An 18,943-nucleotide genomic window follows, 5' to 3' on the forward strand; every position below is an offset into this window, starting at 1 on the left:
CCGTCGGCCGGCGCGCCCCATCGCATCGGCGCCGCTGTCCCGTCCGCCGCCTCCGCGCCCCGGCCGGCCCCGACCTCTTCCCCGAGCTCCTCTCCGGCTATCTCTGACCCCAACTCCGGCGAGGTTCCGGCCTGCCTCAACCCTCGCGCCAGATCCAGATCCAGTTCCAGGGTTGACCTCATTTTTTACTAAGTCTGCATATTTTTTAGCCATGTTCATCGCATCATAACTTCGTCCTCGTAGCTCCGTTTCATGCGCATAATATATCAAAATGTTCATTAGGATGTGCTCTTCATTTTGATCCATTGGGCCATGTTCATTTGAGGTCATCTAGATGCCTTAATCTCTGATGCAATAGTGCTTCATAATGTTAGTTCCTGTTTCTTAACAGAATGTGTGCTTTTGTCATTTTTGCCATGATTGATGTGTGCATCTTATGAACTTGAGCCCTACATGTGTTTGAACTATGCCATGCCATCTTTACAGGTGTGTATTTCATGTATTTTTGTGATCTCTATGGTGACTAGCACAAGCATGCAAACTAGGCTTCGTGATGTTGCTGATTTCAGTCCCTATTCTGCTGTTATTTTTATGCCATGTAAACTTGATGCTACAGAGAGATCCATGCGTATTTTGAGATACTTCAGTAAGGATGTTTTGAACATATGGTTATGCTCTATCCATTCATGCCCCTTTTTGTAATTATGGAGTAGTCTAGCATGTCATTTTCGTGCTCTACTTTTGCTACAAAATGTTTCCTCGCAGATTGTTTACATGTTATTCAATTTTGCCAAGGTTGTTGTAGTTGATCCTTGCATGCTATGAACTTGTTATTGCCATGGTTAGCTTCATAAACATGTCTTATTGCTGATGCTATGCTTATCTTGTCATGAAATGACTTGTGGTGAGTGAATCGAGCCCACGAAGATGCCTTCGTAATTCTATCAATGCCATGCTCTGTTTGCTGAATCTGGTAATGAAACTTGCTATGTTTACATGGGTGCCATCTTATTTTTTGATCCTTTTTGGCTCATGGTCAGTAAAGGAATTTTGTTCTATGATTTGAGTAGAATCATGCCATGTCTTGTTTTTCTATTATAAGTTCCTGTAACATGTTGATTTCTTGCTCTGAACATTGCTACCTGATGCTGTTTATGCCATGTCCAACCTGATATCTTTTGTACTTTTTCCATGCTTGTTTGAACCTGTTATGGTGTGATTTAGCCGTAGCTCAGTGTTCCTCTTTTGTCAACTATCTCCTGTATATCACTGCCATATGCTTTGTTTTTATGTTGGAGTGCTGTAGCATAGTTTCTTGTTGCATGCTATGTAGCATCGTGCTGTTAATCGCAGATTTGTGTCATTCTTGTTTTGCTTGCCATTTGCAAACCGTGCATCCGTTCCCAGAGTTCTTTATATCGATTTCAACTGAAATCATCTCATCTTTCCAGCGGCATACTTGGTTTGCCAAGTTTATGCCTTGTTCATCCTTTTTCCTCCCAGAGCACGCATACGCATTGCATATGACATCTCGCATATCATGACATGTATTGCATCATGTTGCTTGTGCATTGCACCGTGATTTATTGTGGTTCCTTTGCTTGTGTTCTTGCTTTGGGTAGAGCTGGGAGACGAGTACGTGCACGAGGAACCTGTTGAGTACGCTTACGAGGATCAAGCTTTCGACAACGTTGAGAACTTTGCAGGCAAGATGACCATACCTTCGATATCACGTCTATCTTTGCTTTGGTAGTTGCTCGCTCTATCGTTATGTTAGCTCTACCTGCCACTGTTTATCATGCCTCCCCTATTGCCATGTCAAACCTCTAACCATCCTGTCCTAGCAAACCATTGTTTGGCTATGTCACCGCTTTTGCTCAGCCCCTCTTATAGCGTTGCTAGTTGCAGGTGAAGATGAAGTTCGTTCCTTGTTGGAACATGGATATGTTGGGATATCACAATATCTCCTATTTAATTAATGCACCTTATATACTTGGTAAAGGGTGGAAGGCTCGGCCTTATGCCTGGTGTCTTGTTCCACTCTTGCCACCCTAGTTTCCGTCATACCGGTGTTATGTTCCTTGATTTTGCGTTCCTTACACGGTTGGGTGATTTATGGGACCCCCCTGACAGTTCGCTTTGAATAAAACTCTTCCAGCAAGGCCCAACCTTGGTTTTACCATTTGCCACCTAAGCCTTTTTCCCTTGGGTTTTTGTGACCCAAGGGTCATCTTTATTTAACCCCCCCGGACCAGTGCTCCTTCGAGTGTTAGTCCGAACTGAGTTGCGTGCGGGGCCACCTCGAGGAAACTCGAAATCTGGTTTTACTCGTAGCTAGTCTCATCTGGTGTTGCCCTGAGAACGAGATATGTGCAGCTCCTATCGGGATTTGTTGGGGCATCGGGTGGCTTTGCTAGTCTTGTTTTACCATTGTCGAAATGTCTTGCGAACCGGGATTCCGAGACTGATTGGGTCTTCCCGGGAGAAGGTATATCCTTCGTTGACCGTGAGAGCTTGTGATGGGCTAAGTTGGGACACCCCTGCAGGGTATATTATCTTTCGAAATCCATGCCCGCGGTTATGAGGCAGATGGGAATTAGTTAATGTCCGGTTGTAGAAAACTTGACACTTGACCTTTTAAAATGCACCAACCACGTGTGTAGCCGTGATGGTCTCTTCTCGGCGGAGTCCGGGAAGTGAACACGGTTTGGGTTATGCTTGACGTAAGTAGTTTCAGGATCACTTCTTGATCGCTTCTAGCTTCTCGACCAATGCGTTGCTTCTCTTCTCGCTCTCACTTGCGTATGTTAGCCACCATATATGCTTAGTGCTTGCCGCAGCTCCACCATATTACCCCTTTTCCTACCTATGAGCTTAAATAGTCTTGATCTCGCGGGTGTGAGATTGTTGAGTCCTCGTGACTCACATATTCTACCAAAACAAATGCAGGTGCCGAGGATACCAGCGCAAGTGGTGCAACCAAGCTCAAGTGGGAGTTTGATGAGGACCTTGGTCGTTACTATGTTTCATTTCCAGATGATCAGTAGCGGAGCCCAGTCGGGACGATCGGGGATCTAGCATTTGGGGTTGTCTTCTTTTCATTTGGATTTGATCGTAGCCGGTCTATGAGTGTATTTTGGATGATGTATGATCTTAATTATGTAATTGTGTGAAGTGGCGATTGTAAGCCAACTCTCTTTATCCCATTCTTGTTCATTACATGGGATTGTGTGAAGATGACCCTTCTTGCGACAAAACCACCATGCGGTTATGCCTCTAAGTTGTGCTTCGACACGTGGGAGATATAGCCGCATCGTGGGTGTTACAGGCTTCTATGGCCTCCTGGGAGGAGTTGCGCAACCTCTTCCTCACCCATCATGTTGCGCCAGCTCCCCCGATTGTCGCAGCCCTCCTGGGCGGATCGCAGGCACCACCTTCGGGCCACCACATCAAGCCGTTCATCCGCCAGATCAGCACCGCCCTCAAGCGTCGTGAAGCCCCCACGGGCTGGGTGGCACCCAAGGCTGATTTGACCTTCAGCTCGGAAGATCACCCCTCCAACACCGCCTGTTCAGGCGTACTCCTGATGCTATGCACCCGCACCATCTGCCAGGTGGCCGTCACCAGTACCCTCATCGATGGTGGTGCCGGCCTCAAAGTGCTCTCGATGGAGGCCTTCAGCCTCCTCCACGTGCCGCTAGAGCGGCTCCAACCCAGCAATTCCACCGGCTCCCTGGGGCAGATCCGCCTCCTGGTGACTTTCGGCACCCACGACAACTTCCGCACAGAGCTGGTCGACTTCGACATCACCCCCATCGGCCTCCCGTACCACGCCATCCTCGGCTACCTAGCCTTGGCCCAGTTCATGGTAGCGACTCACCCGACTTACAACCTCATGAAGATGCCTGGGAGCAGCGGCGTCCTTACCGTGTTCGGAGACACAAGGGATGCGCTGCAGGCGCTCAAGCTCGCCTTCAAGACGGCCACAGTGGCGCAGACTGCCAGCGCGGATACTCTCGAGCCCAAGGGGGCTGCGCCGGCCAAGAAGAAGTAGCTATTCACCCAAGACAAGGCGGAGACCAAGCAAGTACCAGTCATTGAGGATGGATCCTCTGGCGCCACCTACACCATAGGAGCCAATCTCGACCATGAGCAGGAGGAGGCCCTAGTAAAATTTCTGCGCGCAAACAAGGAGGTGTTTGCGTGGGAACCTGATCAGCTGGCAGGGGTCCCGAGGGATGTGATTGAACACCATCTCAACGTGTACCCCAACTTGCGCCCCGTGAAGCAGAAGGCAAGGCGACAGTCCACCGAGAAGTAGGCCTTCATCGTCCAAGAAACCCACAAGTTAGAGGCGGCAGGCGTCATTTGCGAAGTTCACTATCCTGAATGGCCAGCCAACCCTGTTGTTGTGCCAAAAAAGGGAGGAAAAGAACGCATGTGTGTCGACTTCACCAACCTCAACAAGGCCTGCCCACAGGATCCATTCCCGCTCCCTTGCATCGACTAGATCGTCGATTCACTACCACCGAGTGTGACCTGTTATGCTTCCTGGATGCCTTCTCGGGCTATCACTAGATCAAGATGGCGGTAGAAGACATGGAGAAAACGGCCTTCCTGACCCCGTGTGGAGTATACGGGTTGCGCAACGCGGGCGCGACCTTTCAGCGACTGATGCACATTGCCTTGGGCTGGCAGCTCGGGAGGAATGCCGAGGCCTATGTCGATGACATCATGGTGAAGTCTCGGGAGGCGAAAACCCTGATATAGGACCTGGAAGAAACCTTCGTGAGCCTCCGTGAAGTGGATCCGCGGCTCAACCCGGAGAAGTGCGTATTCGGAGTCCCCTCGGACAAGCTCTTGGGCTTCCTCGTGTCCCACAGGGGCATCGAGGCTAACCCAGAGAAGGTCAAGGCAGTCGAAGACATGAGTCCGCCAAAGACCCTCAGAGAAATGCATAAGCTCACAGGGTGAGTAACCGCGTTGGGACGCTTCATCTCCAAGCTGGGGGAGCGAGCACTTCCCTTCTTCAAGCTAATGAAGAAGAAGGGCCCGTTCGAATGGTTTGAAGAGGCCGACAAGGCATTCCAAGATCTCAAGAAGTACCTTACCAGCCCTCCGGTGATGGTAGTTCCACGCCCTCAGGAGCCCTTGGTGCTCTACCTTGCAGCCACACCCTACTCCGCCAGCGCAGCCCTGGTGGCGGATAGGGAGGAGCGCCGGACCAAGGCCGCGCCAGCCGCAACCCCGGCCGAAGTGGAGCAAAGCCAAGAGAGCCTCACGAAGACCAAGACCATAGCAGATGGGGATCAGCCTCGGTAGGGGGACGCACCCAGAGCAGAGGAGGCCCTGCCAGGCGACTAAGTGCTGGGGGCTCCGTCGCCTCGAGAGGCGCCCCGACCTTCGGAAGACGCAGGCCACGCCAGCACCCTCAACCTCGTCGAGCATCCTATATACTTCGTTAGCACGGTGCTATGGGACGTGAGGGCGCGATACCCCATGCCCCAGAAACTCCTGCTTGCGTTACTGGTGGCCTCGCACAAGCTGCGGCACTACTTCCAAGGCCATCCCATCAAGGTCGTCTCGACGTCTCCCTTGGAAAGGGTGCTCAGGAGCCCCAACTCAGCTAGAAGGGTCGCTGAATGGAACATCGAGTTGCAAGCGTTCCAGTTGGAATTCACCACAACCAGAGTCATGAAGGGAGCCGCACTTGCAGACTTCGTGGCAGAATGGATGGAGGCACCAGGGCTCGAAGCGTGCGAGGATCGGTCGCTTTCCCCAGGAAGTGAAGTGCCGGACAGCTGGGTCATGTACTTCGACGGGGCGTTCTCGCGACATGGTGCGGGGGCTGGCACAGTGCTCATATCTCCCACTCAGGACAAGCTCTATTACGCGCGTGTAGCTCTGCTTCCAACATGGCGAGAAGTTCTCCAACAACATAGCATAATACGAGGGCCTGATAGCAGGCTTGAAGGTTGCAGCCGCCTTGGGGGTAAAGCGCCTCATCATCAAAGGTGATTCACAACTCCTCGTCAACTTCACCAACAAGGTGTACGAGCCGAAGGACGAACACATGGAAGCGTATCTTGCGGAGATCCGCAGGATGGAGAAATAGTTTTGCGGGTTGGAGTTGCAGCATGTGCCTCGCGACACCAATCAAGAGGCAGATGACATCACCAGGAGGGCGTCCAGGCGGTTGCCTCAGGAGCCTGGCGTCTTCAAGGAACAACTCTTCAAACCTTGAGCGGCACCGTCCCTATCAAGCAGAGCGCAGCCTCGGGAGGAGCTCCCTCAACCGCTTGCCTTGGGAGCCCCGGCCTGTGGCCCAACCACAGGAGCGCGCCTGCCCCTGGCGCTGGAGCCTCAGGAGGGATGTTGGACCACAGAGTTCAAGGATTACTTGATGCAAGGGATTCTGCCAGAAAAGGAGGAGGACGCGGAACACGTGGCACGGCAGGCCATGGCATACTGCATCCAAGATGGAGAGCTCTACCAGAAGTGGCCGAATGACGTTACCCTACGCTGCATCTCCAGGGAGCAAGGGAAAGAGTTACTGGCAGACATTGATGGTGGAGACTGCGGGCACCACTCGTCTTCACGGACACTCGTCGGCAAGGCATTTCGCAGCGGGTTCTATTGGCCAACAGTGTTCAATGATGCAATCGAGCTGGTGAAGGCTTGTGAAGCCTGTCAATTCCATGCCAAGCAGATTCATCAGCCGGCTCAGGGCCTTCAGACCATTCCCCTCTCATGGCCATTCGCTGTTTGGGGACTGGACATCCTTGGCCCATTCCCTCGGGCGCCAGGGGGCTACCGCTACCTCTATGCCGCCATTGACAAGTTCACAAAGTGGGCAGAGGTGGAAGCTGTCCACACCATCCTAGTTGGCTCAGCGGTCAAGTTCATCAAGGGCCTCGTGAGCCAGTTTGGGGTACCTAATCGCATCATCACCGACAATGGTTCGCAGTTCACCAGCAATCTCTTCAAAACATATTGTGCTAACCTTGGAACGCATATATGCTATGCTCCGGTGGCACACCCTCGGAGCAACGGCTAAGCTGAACGCGCCAACGTGGAGGTCCTGAAAGGCCTCAAAACCCAGACCTTCAAGAAGAAGCTGGAGGCCTATGAAAGGGGCTGGCACGACGAGCTGCAGTCCATGCTATGATCCATCCGCACAACCGCTACCAAGTCGACCAGCGAAACCCCGTTCTTCCTCGTCTACGGTGCTGAGGTGGTCCTTCCTCACGAGGCCAGGCATCACTCCACGCGGGTCCTGGCTTTCGATGAAGCACAACAGGACGCCATGCGGGAGGTGGACTGATGATGTTATGTACCTAGGGTAGGGTCATGGACCTATCTAGGATACCATACCAAAGGACATCCTTAGACGAAGCTACCTTTCAGTCGACCAAGAGGGACTTCACTCGACGAACTCAAGGACACTCGACGACGAATATAGCCACTCGACCATGAAGCTAACCACTCGACGGCCAGGAGACCTAAAGTCGCTCAGCACGCAACGGTCTGTCATTAAGTAGCTTTAATAGTCTTCATAGCACTTTATGAGGGCGTTACCAGTAACCCCCTGTCTTAATGTACTTTAAACCCTGCATAACTGAGGGCCGAAGGAGTCTGGCGAACTCTATATAAGCCACCCCCCTCCTCAGTGTAGAGGGTTCGCACCCCTGTAACTCATATACACATAAACCAGTCGACCGCCTCCGGGCTCCGAGACGTAGGGCTGTTACTTCCTCCGAGAAGGGCCTTAACTCGCTAAACACTCGTGTGTACAACTACTCCATAGCTAGAATCTTGCCTCTCCATACCTACCCCCCATTCAACTGTCAGACTTAGAACCACGACAGTTGGCGCCCACCGTGGGGCAGGTGTCTTAGCGACTTTTTGGAGAAGTTGCAATTTGTACGATTGCCTTCATCATGGTTTCTGGCGGAGCTCTGGTTGAGGGCCACGAGATCCGTCTCGGCGCACTTGCTTTCTTCGCCGACGACTCCGCTTGGCTCCAGGAGGCACCACTCGACATCGACGCGCTCCCCGTCCGCGGGGCGACACACTTTCGGGCGTGTGTCCGCGGCGTCCTGCTGCGGCAGCTGTCGACCCCATACCGGTCGACTCCTGTGCCGTCCTCCCTCCCTGTCTCCCGCCAGCGCAAGCGCTCCGGTCGGTCGAGACTTCAGCGATGGGTGAGACACGCAGTGGCTCGCCAATCGGCCACCACCCAAGTCGCGGCAATAGAGCCCGACGAATCTCTCTACGGCCTGTTTCATCTGTTGACTGGCTCCGTAGAGACTACATCCGAGTGCGACAGCAGTGATCTAGTGGTGGAGGTCCTGATGGTCAATGGGCCTCGTAGCCCTCCCGGTTTCCCCGGCATCGACGGGATGGACGATGGAGGCGACCCCGCTCAGGCCCACGAAGAATATCAGCCCGAGCCGCTCACTTCTCAGCAAAGAGAATATCTTCGCCGCCGGAACATGGATGCCCTGCATACTCCCATCGCAGGAGAAACTCCTGAGGCTCGTGCCTTGGAAGAGGCGCGTTTCGCCAACTTGGCTGAACACACTCGACTGGAGAACCTCCAGCGAGCACTCGACGAGCGTGCGCGTCAACGAGTACCCGACTCCAGCCGACGTCAGCTCTTTCCGCAACCGACTCAGGCATATCGAACCCTAATTCAGAATTTGGCAGCTGCAGCCCGTATAGTGGAGTCAATTCAGCCCTCTCAGTCGGAGGCTGGAAGAGGCTTGATGCAGATCAGAGATTTGCTCCGGGCGGCAGGAGATCAGAATTCAGTTGTGTCACAGTCGCGCAACAGGATTCACAGTCGATCCGTCGCTGCGAATACTGTTCAACCGGCTCACAGCCCAAGGTCGCCTCTGAGGCGCGTGGGATGTGAAGGCCGGCGGGACCACTATGATGATTGATTTGATCGTGACGACAGGCGTCAAGTGCCCTCTCCTCCCCCGAGAAGTGGGTCTAACGCTCATTGGCAGCAAGATGACAGGTGCCAGCTCAGTGTTGGGCGGAGAGTTCCAGTCGACCCCAGAGAGCCGAGCTTTGACGCAAGATCCATCATCGTGCAAGGTTTGGTCGACCGGAATAGAGCTCACAGAGGTGGCCATGATAGAGATGTGCCCACAAGCAGCCGAGTCCACGTTTCAGGTCCAGAATGCTTTAGCAGAGCCATCAGAGCCGCAGTGATACCCCCAACTTCAGGTTGGCAACTGGAGTAAGTAAGTTCACCGGAGAGTCTAAGCCCAAAACTTGGCTTGAAGACTACCGAGTGGCTGTGCAAATTGGTGGCGGTAATGATGAGGTGGCCATGAAGCATTTTCCACTTATGCTAGAGGGTTCGGCCAGGGCGTGGTTGAATCAATTAGCTCCTAGGCATTTACACCTGGGAAGATCTTTCCCGAGTGTTCGTCAGGACATTCGAGGGAACTTGCAAGCGACCGGCCGGATTGACAGAGCTGCAAGTTTGCATACAAAAGTCGAGTGAAACATTGAGAGATTACATCCAGAGATGGATCACTTTGCATCATATGTAGAGAATGTGTCAGACCATCAAGCGGTCTGTGCCTTCAAGGATGGCGTCAAGAACAGAGAGTTGATCCTGAAGTTTGGTCGAACTGGAGATATGACCCTGAGTCGGATGATGGAAATAGCCACCAAGTACGCCAATGGCAAAGAAGAGGACTGACTCCGGAGTGGCAAGTACAAGCCGAGTCAGTCGGAGAAAGGAAACTCCAGTCGGAAGCAGAAGCGGAAGGCCGAGCCGGCTGCTCCTGGAGAGGCTCTGGCCGTGACTCAGGGCAAATTCAAAGGGAAGCCCAAAGGATCTTGGAACCCCAAGAAGGTAAAGGATAAGGAAGGTAATGACGTGATGGATCTACCGTGTCATATCCACACGAAGAAAGACGAAGAGGGTAACTTCATCTACCCAAAGCATACCACTCGCCAGTGCCGGCTCTTAATCCAGCAGTTTCAAGGAAAACAGTCGAAGGACAAAGAGAAGGAGTCGGACAAGGCCGAAGACAAGGAGGAAAGTGATGGAGAGTACCCTCATGTCAACTCCACTCTGATGATTTTTGCTGATGTAGAGAGCAAAAGTCGCCTGAAAGTGATCAACCATGAGGTCAATATGGTCGCCCCGGCGACACCAAGCTATCTGAGATGGTCGCAAACTCCCATTACTTTCGACCAGTCTGATCACCCTACTCACATTGCCACCCCTGGGAGGCAAGCGCTGGTGGTCGACCCAGTCATCAAGGCACTCGACTGATGAAGGTATTGATGGATGGCGGCAGTGGATTGAATATACTGTATGCAGAGACGCTCAAGGGAATGGGCATTCCGATGTCCAGGCTCAGTTCTAGCAACATGGGTTTTCACAGAGTCATCCCTGGAAAGAAGGCTGAGTCACTCAGCCAAATAGCTCTGGATGTAGTGTTCGGCGACTCGAAGCATTTCCGCAAAGAGAAGCTGACATTTGAAGTCGTGGATTTCCGAAGCGCCTACCAGGCTATTTTGGGAAGACCAGCCTACGCTCGCTTCATGGCTCGACCATGTTATGTGTACCTCAAATTAAAGATGCCTGGCCCCAAAGGCGTGATCACTATCACTGGCAGCCGGAAGAAGGCAGAAGAGTGTTTCTAGAAAGGCTCAAAGATTGCAGATGACCAGATAACAGTGGTAGAGCTGGAGGAATACAAGAAAAATGCAGATCCGAGTGATTTGTTGCAGGCCAAGAAGCCCGCCACAGAGTCAGCATTTCAGTCGTCTGGGGAGACGAAGCCAGTTCATATCCACCCGACTGGCCACAATGCAGCTCTGACCCATATTTCCACAACACTCGACTCTAAATAGGAAGAAGCGCTCATCCAGTTCCTCCGTGAGAACTGGGACATCTTGCATGGAAGCCAGCTGACATGCCGGGTGTTGCCAGTGGGCTGGCTGAGCATCGCCTTAGAGTCGACTCAAAAGCGAAACCTGTTAAAGAACATCTTCGACGGTCCGCCGTTCAGAAGATAAAAGCCATTGTCGAGGAGGTGGCTCGACTCCTTGCAGCAGAGTTTATCCGAGAGATATACCACTCTGAGTGGCTCGCCAATGTCGTCATGGTTCCCAAGAAGGACAACTCACTTCACATGTGCATTGATTTCAAACATATCAATCGGTCCTGCCCAAAAGATCATTTTCCTCTCCCTCGCATCAACCAAATTGTCGACTCGACCGCAGGGTGCGAGAGATTGTCTTTTTTAGACGCTTATTCCGGGTATCATCAGATCCATCTGTATGGACCTGACGAAATCAAAACAGCTTTCATCACTCCATTCGGGTGCTTCTGCTATATCACCATGCCATTCGGCCTCAGGAATGCCGGAGCCACGTTCATGAGAATGATTCAAAAGTGTTTACTCACTCAAATCAGTCGGAATGTGGAAGCGTACATGGATGATATCATGGTCAAGTCGCGAAAGGGTTCCGACCTATTGACTGACCTAGCTAAAACATTTGCCAATCTCAGAAGGTATGATATCAAGCTCAATCCATCGAAGTGCACATTCGGAGTACCTGGCGGAAAGTTACTCGGTTTTCTCGTTTCAGAACGAGGAATCGATGCTAACCCAGAAAAAGTTGGCACCATACTCCGAATGAAACGCCATGTGCGTGTGCACGACGTCCAGAAGCTTACTGGATGCTTGGCCGTGTTAAGTCGATTCATCTCTCGCCTCGGTGAAAAGGCATTGCCCCTTTACCGACTGATGAAGAAGGCAGACAAGTTCGAGTGGACTCCAGAAGCTGATGCAGGGTTTGCCGAGTTAAAAACTCTGCTCTCCACCCAGCCGGTGCTTGCTGCTCCAATCATCAAAGAGCCTCTGTTGCTTTATATTGCAGCCACAGGACAAGTCGTCAGTACAGTACTTACGGTCGAGCGGGAAGAAGAAGGGAAAGCCTTCAAAGTTCAGCGCCCAGTGTATTATCTCTCTGAAGTTTTGACCCCATCGAAGCAAAGATATCCTCATTATCAGAAGCTTGTATATGGGATCTACATGACCATGAAGAAGGTTGCTCATTATTTCTCTGATCATGACATTACAGTCGTCAACGACGCACCATTATCAGAGATCCTGCACAACAGAGATGCAACTGGTCGAGTGGCTAAATGGGTGATTGAACTCCTTCCCCTTGATGTCAAATTCGAGGCAAAGAAAGCCATTAAGTCCCAGGCTATAGCAGATTTCCTTGCTGAGTGGATTGAGCAACAGCAGCCGACTCAAGTTCACTCGGAGCATTGGACCATGTTCTTTGATGGATCTAAGATGTTAAATGGTTCTAGTGCTGGGGTTGTTTTGGTTTCCCCCCGAGGAGATAAACTCAGATATGTGCTCCAAATCCACTTTGATTCCTCCAACAATGAAGCAGAATATGAAGCACTCTTGTATGGGTTGCGCATGGCCATTTCACTCGGCATCCGTCGCCTTATGGTCTATGGCGACTCAGATTTGGTGGTCAATCAGGTGATGAAGGAATGGGACGTTAGAAGCCCAGCCATGACTGGATACTGCAATGCAGTGAGGAAGCTCGAAAAGAAGTTCGAAGGGTTAGAGCTCCACCACATACCCCGACTGAAAAATCAAGCAGCTAATGATTTGGCGAAGATAGGATCCAAGAGAGAAGCAATCCCCAGTGATGTGTTCTTGGAGCATATCCACACTCCATCAGTCGTAGAAGATCCTTTTACCGACGAAGCTCCGCAACCTAAGAGTGTTACGGATCCGACTGAGGTTGAAGTTCCAGCAGTGGTCGACCTGATCATGGAAGTTTTAGTGATCACTCCCGATTGGACAGTACCATATATCGCGTATATCTTGAGGAAAGAACTCCCGGAGGACGAAGAAGAGGCTCGACAGATCGTCCGCCGATCTAAGGCCTTTACCGTGATAAGGGGACAGCTGTACAGAGAAAGCGCAACTGGAGTTGGTCAGAAATGCATAACACCGGAGGAAGGTCGAATAATCCTTGATGACATCCACTCGGGGACCTGTGGCCATCATGCGTCCTCTCGGACCATCGTGGCCAAAGCATACCGAGCCGGATTTTATTGGCCAAGAGCGAATGAAATGGCGAAGGAGATAGTCAACAAGTGCGAGGGATGTCAATTTTACTCCAATATGTCACACAAGCCCGCGTCTGCTTTGAAGACTATACCACTCGTCTGACCCTTTGCAGTATGGGGTTTGGATATGGTCGGTCCTTTGAGAACAGGCAGAAGCGGTTTTACCCATGTGCTGGTAGCAGTCGACAAGTTCACCAAGTGGATCGAACCTAAACCCATCAAGAACCTCGATGCCGGTACTGCTGTCAGCTTCATCAGAGAATTGATATTCAGATATGGAGTCCTGCACAGCATCATCACTGACAACGGGTCAAACTTCGATTCCGAAGAGTTCAGAGCTTTCTGCACGTCTCAAGGCACACGAGTCGACTATGCTTCAGTCGCTCATCCACAGTCGAATGGACAGGCAGAACGAGCCAACGGTTTGATTCTCAAAGGGTTGAAACCTCGTTTGATGCATGATCTTAAGCATGCGGTTGGTGCATGGGTCGGCGAACTTCCCTCGGTGCTTTGGGGGTTAAGGACCACGCCCAACCGGTCGACTGGAAGAACTCCATTCTTCTTGGTCTACGGAGCTGAAGCAGTCTTGCCGAGTGACCTTCTCCACAATGCTCCCCGGGTCGAGCTCTACACCGAAGCTGAAGCAGAACAAGCGCGGCAGGATGCAGTCGACCTTTTAGAGGAAGAAAGGGAGATGGCTCTGATCAGATCGACCATTTACCAACAAGACTTGCGTCACTTCCACGCCAAAAACGTGAAGAGTCGAGCCTTCCAGGAAGGAGATTTAGTTCTCCGAGTGGACCAGTAGAAACCACACAAGCTTGCTCCTTCTTGGGAAGGTCCCTTCATCGTCACCAAGGTTCTCCACAATGGAGCATAGCCTCTTTACAATGTCGAGCATCAGATCGACGAGCCCCGAGCTTGGAACGCGGAGCTTCTCCGCCCCTTTTACACTTAAGTATTCACTCGGATGAGTTGTAATAAAAGTACTTCTGTAGTTTATTTATCAAAGACAAGAGCTTTATAATTTTCCCGGTAATCGTTATTTCTTTTGTCTACACAAAACAATCCCCAGTGGGTGGCTTGGCTGCGAATCCGATTCGCCCCAAGTCTGTAAAAAAAATCCTAACCGAGTGGTGAGCCAGTCTCCCACACGAAGGCTTAGCTGCGAAATCCGTTTCGCCTAAGATGAACAAAATCCTACTGAGTGGTAATCCAGCCTTCGACTCGGAGGCTTAGCTGCAGTCCAAGTACTCTCCTAAGATAAACAAAATCCTACCCAGTGGTAAGCCAGCCTTCCACTCGGAGGCTTAGCTGCAGTCCAAGTACTCGCCTAAGATAAACAAAATCCTACCGAGTGGTAAGTCAGCCTTCCACTCGGAGGCTTAGCTGCAGTCCAAGTACTTTCCTAAGATAAACAAAATCCTACCGAGTGGTAAGCCAGCCTTCCACTCGGAGGCTTAGCTACAGTCCAAGTACTTGCCTAAGATAAACAAAATCCTACCGAGTGGGAAGCCAGCCTTCCACTCGGAGGCTTAGCTGCAGCATTGCGCTCGCCTAAGTACAAATACAACATGCGCTTTGCAAGGAGGACGAGGTGCAGGTCAACTGCTACCCTCTCCTTCCGAGCTACGCCACAAATACAACGTGCGCTCTGCAAGGAGGACGAGGTGCAGGTCGACTGCTACCCTCTCCTTCCGAGCTACGCCACAAATACAACATGCGCTTTGCAAGGAGGATGAGGTGCAGGTCGACTGCTACCCTCTCCTTCTGAGCTACGCCACCAATACAAAATCCTACCGAGTGGAGAGCAGACCTCCCACTCGGGGGCTTAGCTGCAGCCCAGTGCTCACCTAAGTTCTTGAAAATCCTACTGAGTGGAGAGCAAACCTCCCACTCGGGGGCTTAGCTGCAGCCCAATGCTCGCCTAAGTATCTGAAATCCTACCGAGTGGAGAGCAGACCTCCCACTCGGGGGCTTAGCTGCAGCCCAGTGCTCGCCTAAGTGTATTGGGGAGCAAGTCGATTGCAATGAGCGCTTCTCTATAACCTGCAAAAGACACCTCAAACCGAATGCAAACATATTCAACATTGAATCCAAGTTTGGATAACACCTAACGGAACCGAAAGTGCTCAGGCGATGGGCATGTTAAGGTTTATCGGTTACAAAACTCACTCGGCATACCGAGGCAAATTTAAAGTATCGAGCTCAGAAGTTTTTTTACCCCTCCTGTGGAGGGCTGGAAGGTGCAACAAACTCGTCCGGGTCAATTCCATCTACCATCCCAGTGGCAGCAGCAATGAAGGTCTCCATGAAAGATCGGAAATCGTGCTTCTTGGTATTAGCCACCCTAAGAGCCACCAGCTTGTCCTCTCGTGCAACCTTGCAGTGAACGCGGACCAGAGACAGAGCAACATCCGCACCACACCAGGCCGAAGACTTCTTCCACTCCCGCACTCGACTTGGGACCTCGTTCAGTCGAGTCATCAGGGACTCAAGGTCGTTCTGGTGCGTCTCTCTTGGCCAGAGTGTTGTGTCGATGCGAGAAGTTGCAACCTTCAGCCCTGCGAGATAGTCGATGACAGCAGCAACACGAGATTCAAGCCGGAGCACATTCATGGCGACTTCATCTTTCACGGGAGAGTTGATGGGGTCCAGGTTTACTTCCAGTCGACCAATCTCCTCTTCAAAGTTTTGGCAAAATTCTGCAAGCACAACCACCGAGTCAAGACAACAGTCGAAGGTTACAGTTAAAATACTTGTTTGATACAAAAGATTACCTTCAAGCATGAGGAACAACTTCTTGGCGAGTCCACCCAGATAAGCCTCCAGATCGTTCTTCTTTCTCATCAACTCACTGGCCTTGTCATTCAGGGTGGTCTTGTCACTTTTCAGTCGACTGACCTCCTGGTTGGCAGCATCAAGAGCAGCTTTCAGATTGGTGTTTTCTTCCTCAAGCTTGGTCACTGAATCCAGCTTCTCATCTGCAAGCTTGGTCTTCTCTAAAGCAGTTTTTTGCATCTTAGCCAAGTCAAGGTCTTGCTTCTTCAGGGCATCCCTCACTTTGTCTGCAAAGTTACAGTGAGATTAAGGTTCGGAAACGAGTGAGAGGCAAAGGCAGTCATCGAAGGCCTCACCAAACATACCTTTAGCTTCCTCCTTCGCCTTCGTCAAGTTCTCTTGGGCCAGTTTCAGATCAAGCTCGAGCTGAATGTGTTTGTTCTCCAACTCAGTGTAACGAGCCGCAAGGTCACAGGATTTCTACGAAGAACCAATCGACAGATGTCAAAGACAATTCACTTCCGAGTGACTAAGGAAAAATCATAGCATTTCTAAGACTATGGCCGAATACAAACATTCGACCATAGTCTCGGGGACTACACCCAGTGGGTGCACTCAGCGTGCCCCCACTAGTTTCATCAGTTAGAGTCGACCAGTCGACCAACAAAAAAAAGGGAGATGTTCTTCAGACTATAGTCGACTGCCAGCAGTCGACCACAGTCTCGGGGACTACACCCAGTGGGTGCACTCAGCGTGCCCCCACCGGTCTATGAATCTATTCGACCTAGTCGAGTAAGGAAAAAACTTAAGACATAAAGCCTATGGTCGGCTGCCAGCAGTCGACCATAGCCTTGGGGACTACACCCAGTGGGTGCACTCAGCGTGCCCCCACTAATCTGGAATTTTAATCGACACACCCAGTGGGTGTAGGACAAACTCTAAGAAATTCAGAAAGAAGAGTTTTCATATATCATATCCTAACAGAACAGGCAGTGACCGACTGACCTGAACATTACTCTGAAGAGCCGAACTGGCGTCATAGGCTGCCTGGCTGGCTTCTCGTATTGCCTTCACTTGCTCCATCATGACCCCCGCTTGGCGTATTGCTTCTTTAGCAGCACTAGCTTGGTCTTCTGGAATGTGGTAGGTTGAGAAAAGCGAGGGTTGAGCAGCACTCGACGACGAAGGACGAGCACTCGTTAATGGCACCGCAAAGGTTATGGTAGGCCGAGTGACATTGTCTCCCTCCACGGCCAACGTCTCGGGTGCTGGCACGTCCTGAGTCGCCTTGCCAGCAGACGCTTTCTTGCTCCTCCTCTGCCTTGGTGGTTCCTCGTTGTCGTCGTCGGGAAGATCAATAACAATGTTAGATGAAGCTGCAGAAAGAATCAAAATTAGAGACAATAAGTCAATCGACTGAAAACGGCATCACAAGAGTCGTACCAGGTTTTGAGGTAACATCATCCTCCATCTCGTGGTCTTCAGCCCTGGCCGAAGTATCAGAAGTAGCAGCACTGCAGTTCCAGAAGTCAGTCGATTGGCCCATGAGTCGACCAAGAACAAGTTCATGAAACGGGAAAACTCAAGACTACCATTACCCTGAGATAGTGGGGATCACCATGTTCATCTTCGGCAAGACCTTCGCCGGTTTCGACGGTGCCACTCGAGATTGCTTCGGAGCCTTCTTAGTCGGCACCGGAGAAGTAGTCCGAGGGCGCTTGGTCGACTGTGTAGCGGTTGCGACCCCCTTACCACGCTCAATCGCGGGATCATGGACAACCTTGGAGCGTCTTTCCGAGCAGGGAGGTACAACTTCCTCCTCCTCCTCCTCCTCTTCCTCCTCATCAGAGTCCTCACCCTCATCATCATCGTCAGCATCCGAATCCCACTCCTCCGGGCTTTCGCCCCCACTTCCTTCCTCCTCTTCAGTCGGCGTCTGCGCTCCATTGGGCATCGAGTATAACTCGATGGTGGCCTATCAGACAACAAAACAAAACAAAGATCAATCGACCAATTCGCAGCAAAGCAGAATGAATATAGCAAGATTACAATTGGAGATAAGTGGTCATACCGTGTCTGGTGTATAGGTACAGTCGAGTGGTGGGATCCTCCTAGCCCCTCGAGGGTTGTCCTTATTCCCTGTGATGGCTGCCACCCACCTCTCCAGTGTGGCGTCGTTGACCGCTTCTGGATGGACCCGAGTGGTGTCTTCGGTACCACAGTACAGCCACATCGGGTGGCCTCGGTACTGAAGTGGTTGGATGCGCCGTCTAAGGAAGACCTCCAGAAGATCCATACCCGTCACTCCGTCCCTAACAAGTTGGACTACACGCTCCATCAACATTTTCACCTGAGCTTTCTCCTCAGGAAGCACCTTCAGAGAAGAGGGTTTGTCCACTCGGTCCATGGAGAACGGAGGGAGACCAGTCGACTGCCCCAGCGTCAACTCGTCTTGGCAGTAGAACCAAGTCGACTGCCACCCTCTGACCGACTCAGGAAGGGTCATGGCCGGGAAAGTACTCTTATTCCTCATCTGAATCCCAAGACCACTGCACATCTGGATAACCTTAGTCCTCTCATCATCCGGACTCGCCTTTTTCACTGTCTGTGAGCGACAGGTGAATATGTGCTTAAAGAGACCCCAGTGTGGTCGACAACCCAGGAAGTTATCGCACATGGACACAAAGGCAGCAAGATAGGCGATGGAATTGGGGGTGAAATGGTGGAGTTGTGCCCCAAAGAAATTCAGAAACCCTCAGAAGAAAACACTCGGCGGTAGAGAAAAGCCACGGTCTACATGAATGGCTAGGAGAACGCACTCACCCTCCTGCGGCTGCGGTTGACACTCGGTCCCCGGAAGCCTTGCTGACCCGTGGGGGATCAGTCCCTCATTGGCCAGGTCATTGAGATCTGTCTCGGTGATGGCCGAGCGGATCCAGTCCCCTTGGACCCAACCTTTTGGCAGGCGGGACCTTGACGAAGATCCGCCCCGACTGGACGGTCTCCCCTTCGCTTTCCCCG

Source organism: Triticum aestivum, chromosome 4B, assembly GCF_018294505.1.
Source record: "Triticum aestivum cultivar Chinese Spring chromosome 4B, IWGSC CS RefSeq v2.1, whole genome shotgun sequence".
Classification (NCBI taxonomy): Eukaryota; Viridiplantae; Streptophyta; class Magnoliopsida; order Poales; family Poaceae; genus Triticum; species Triticum aestivum.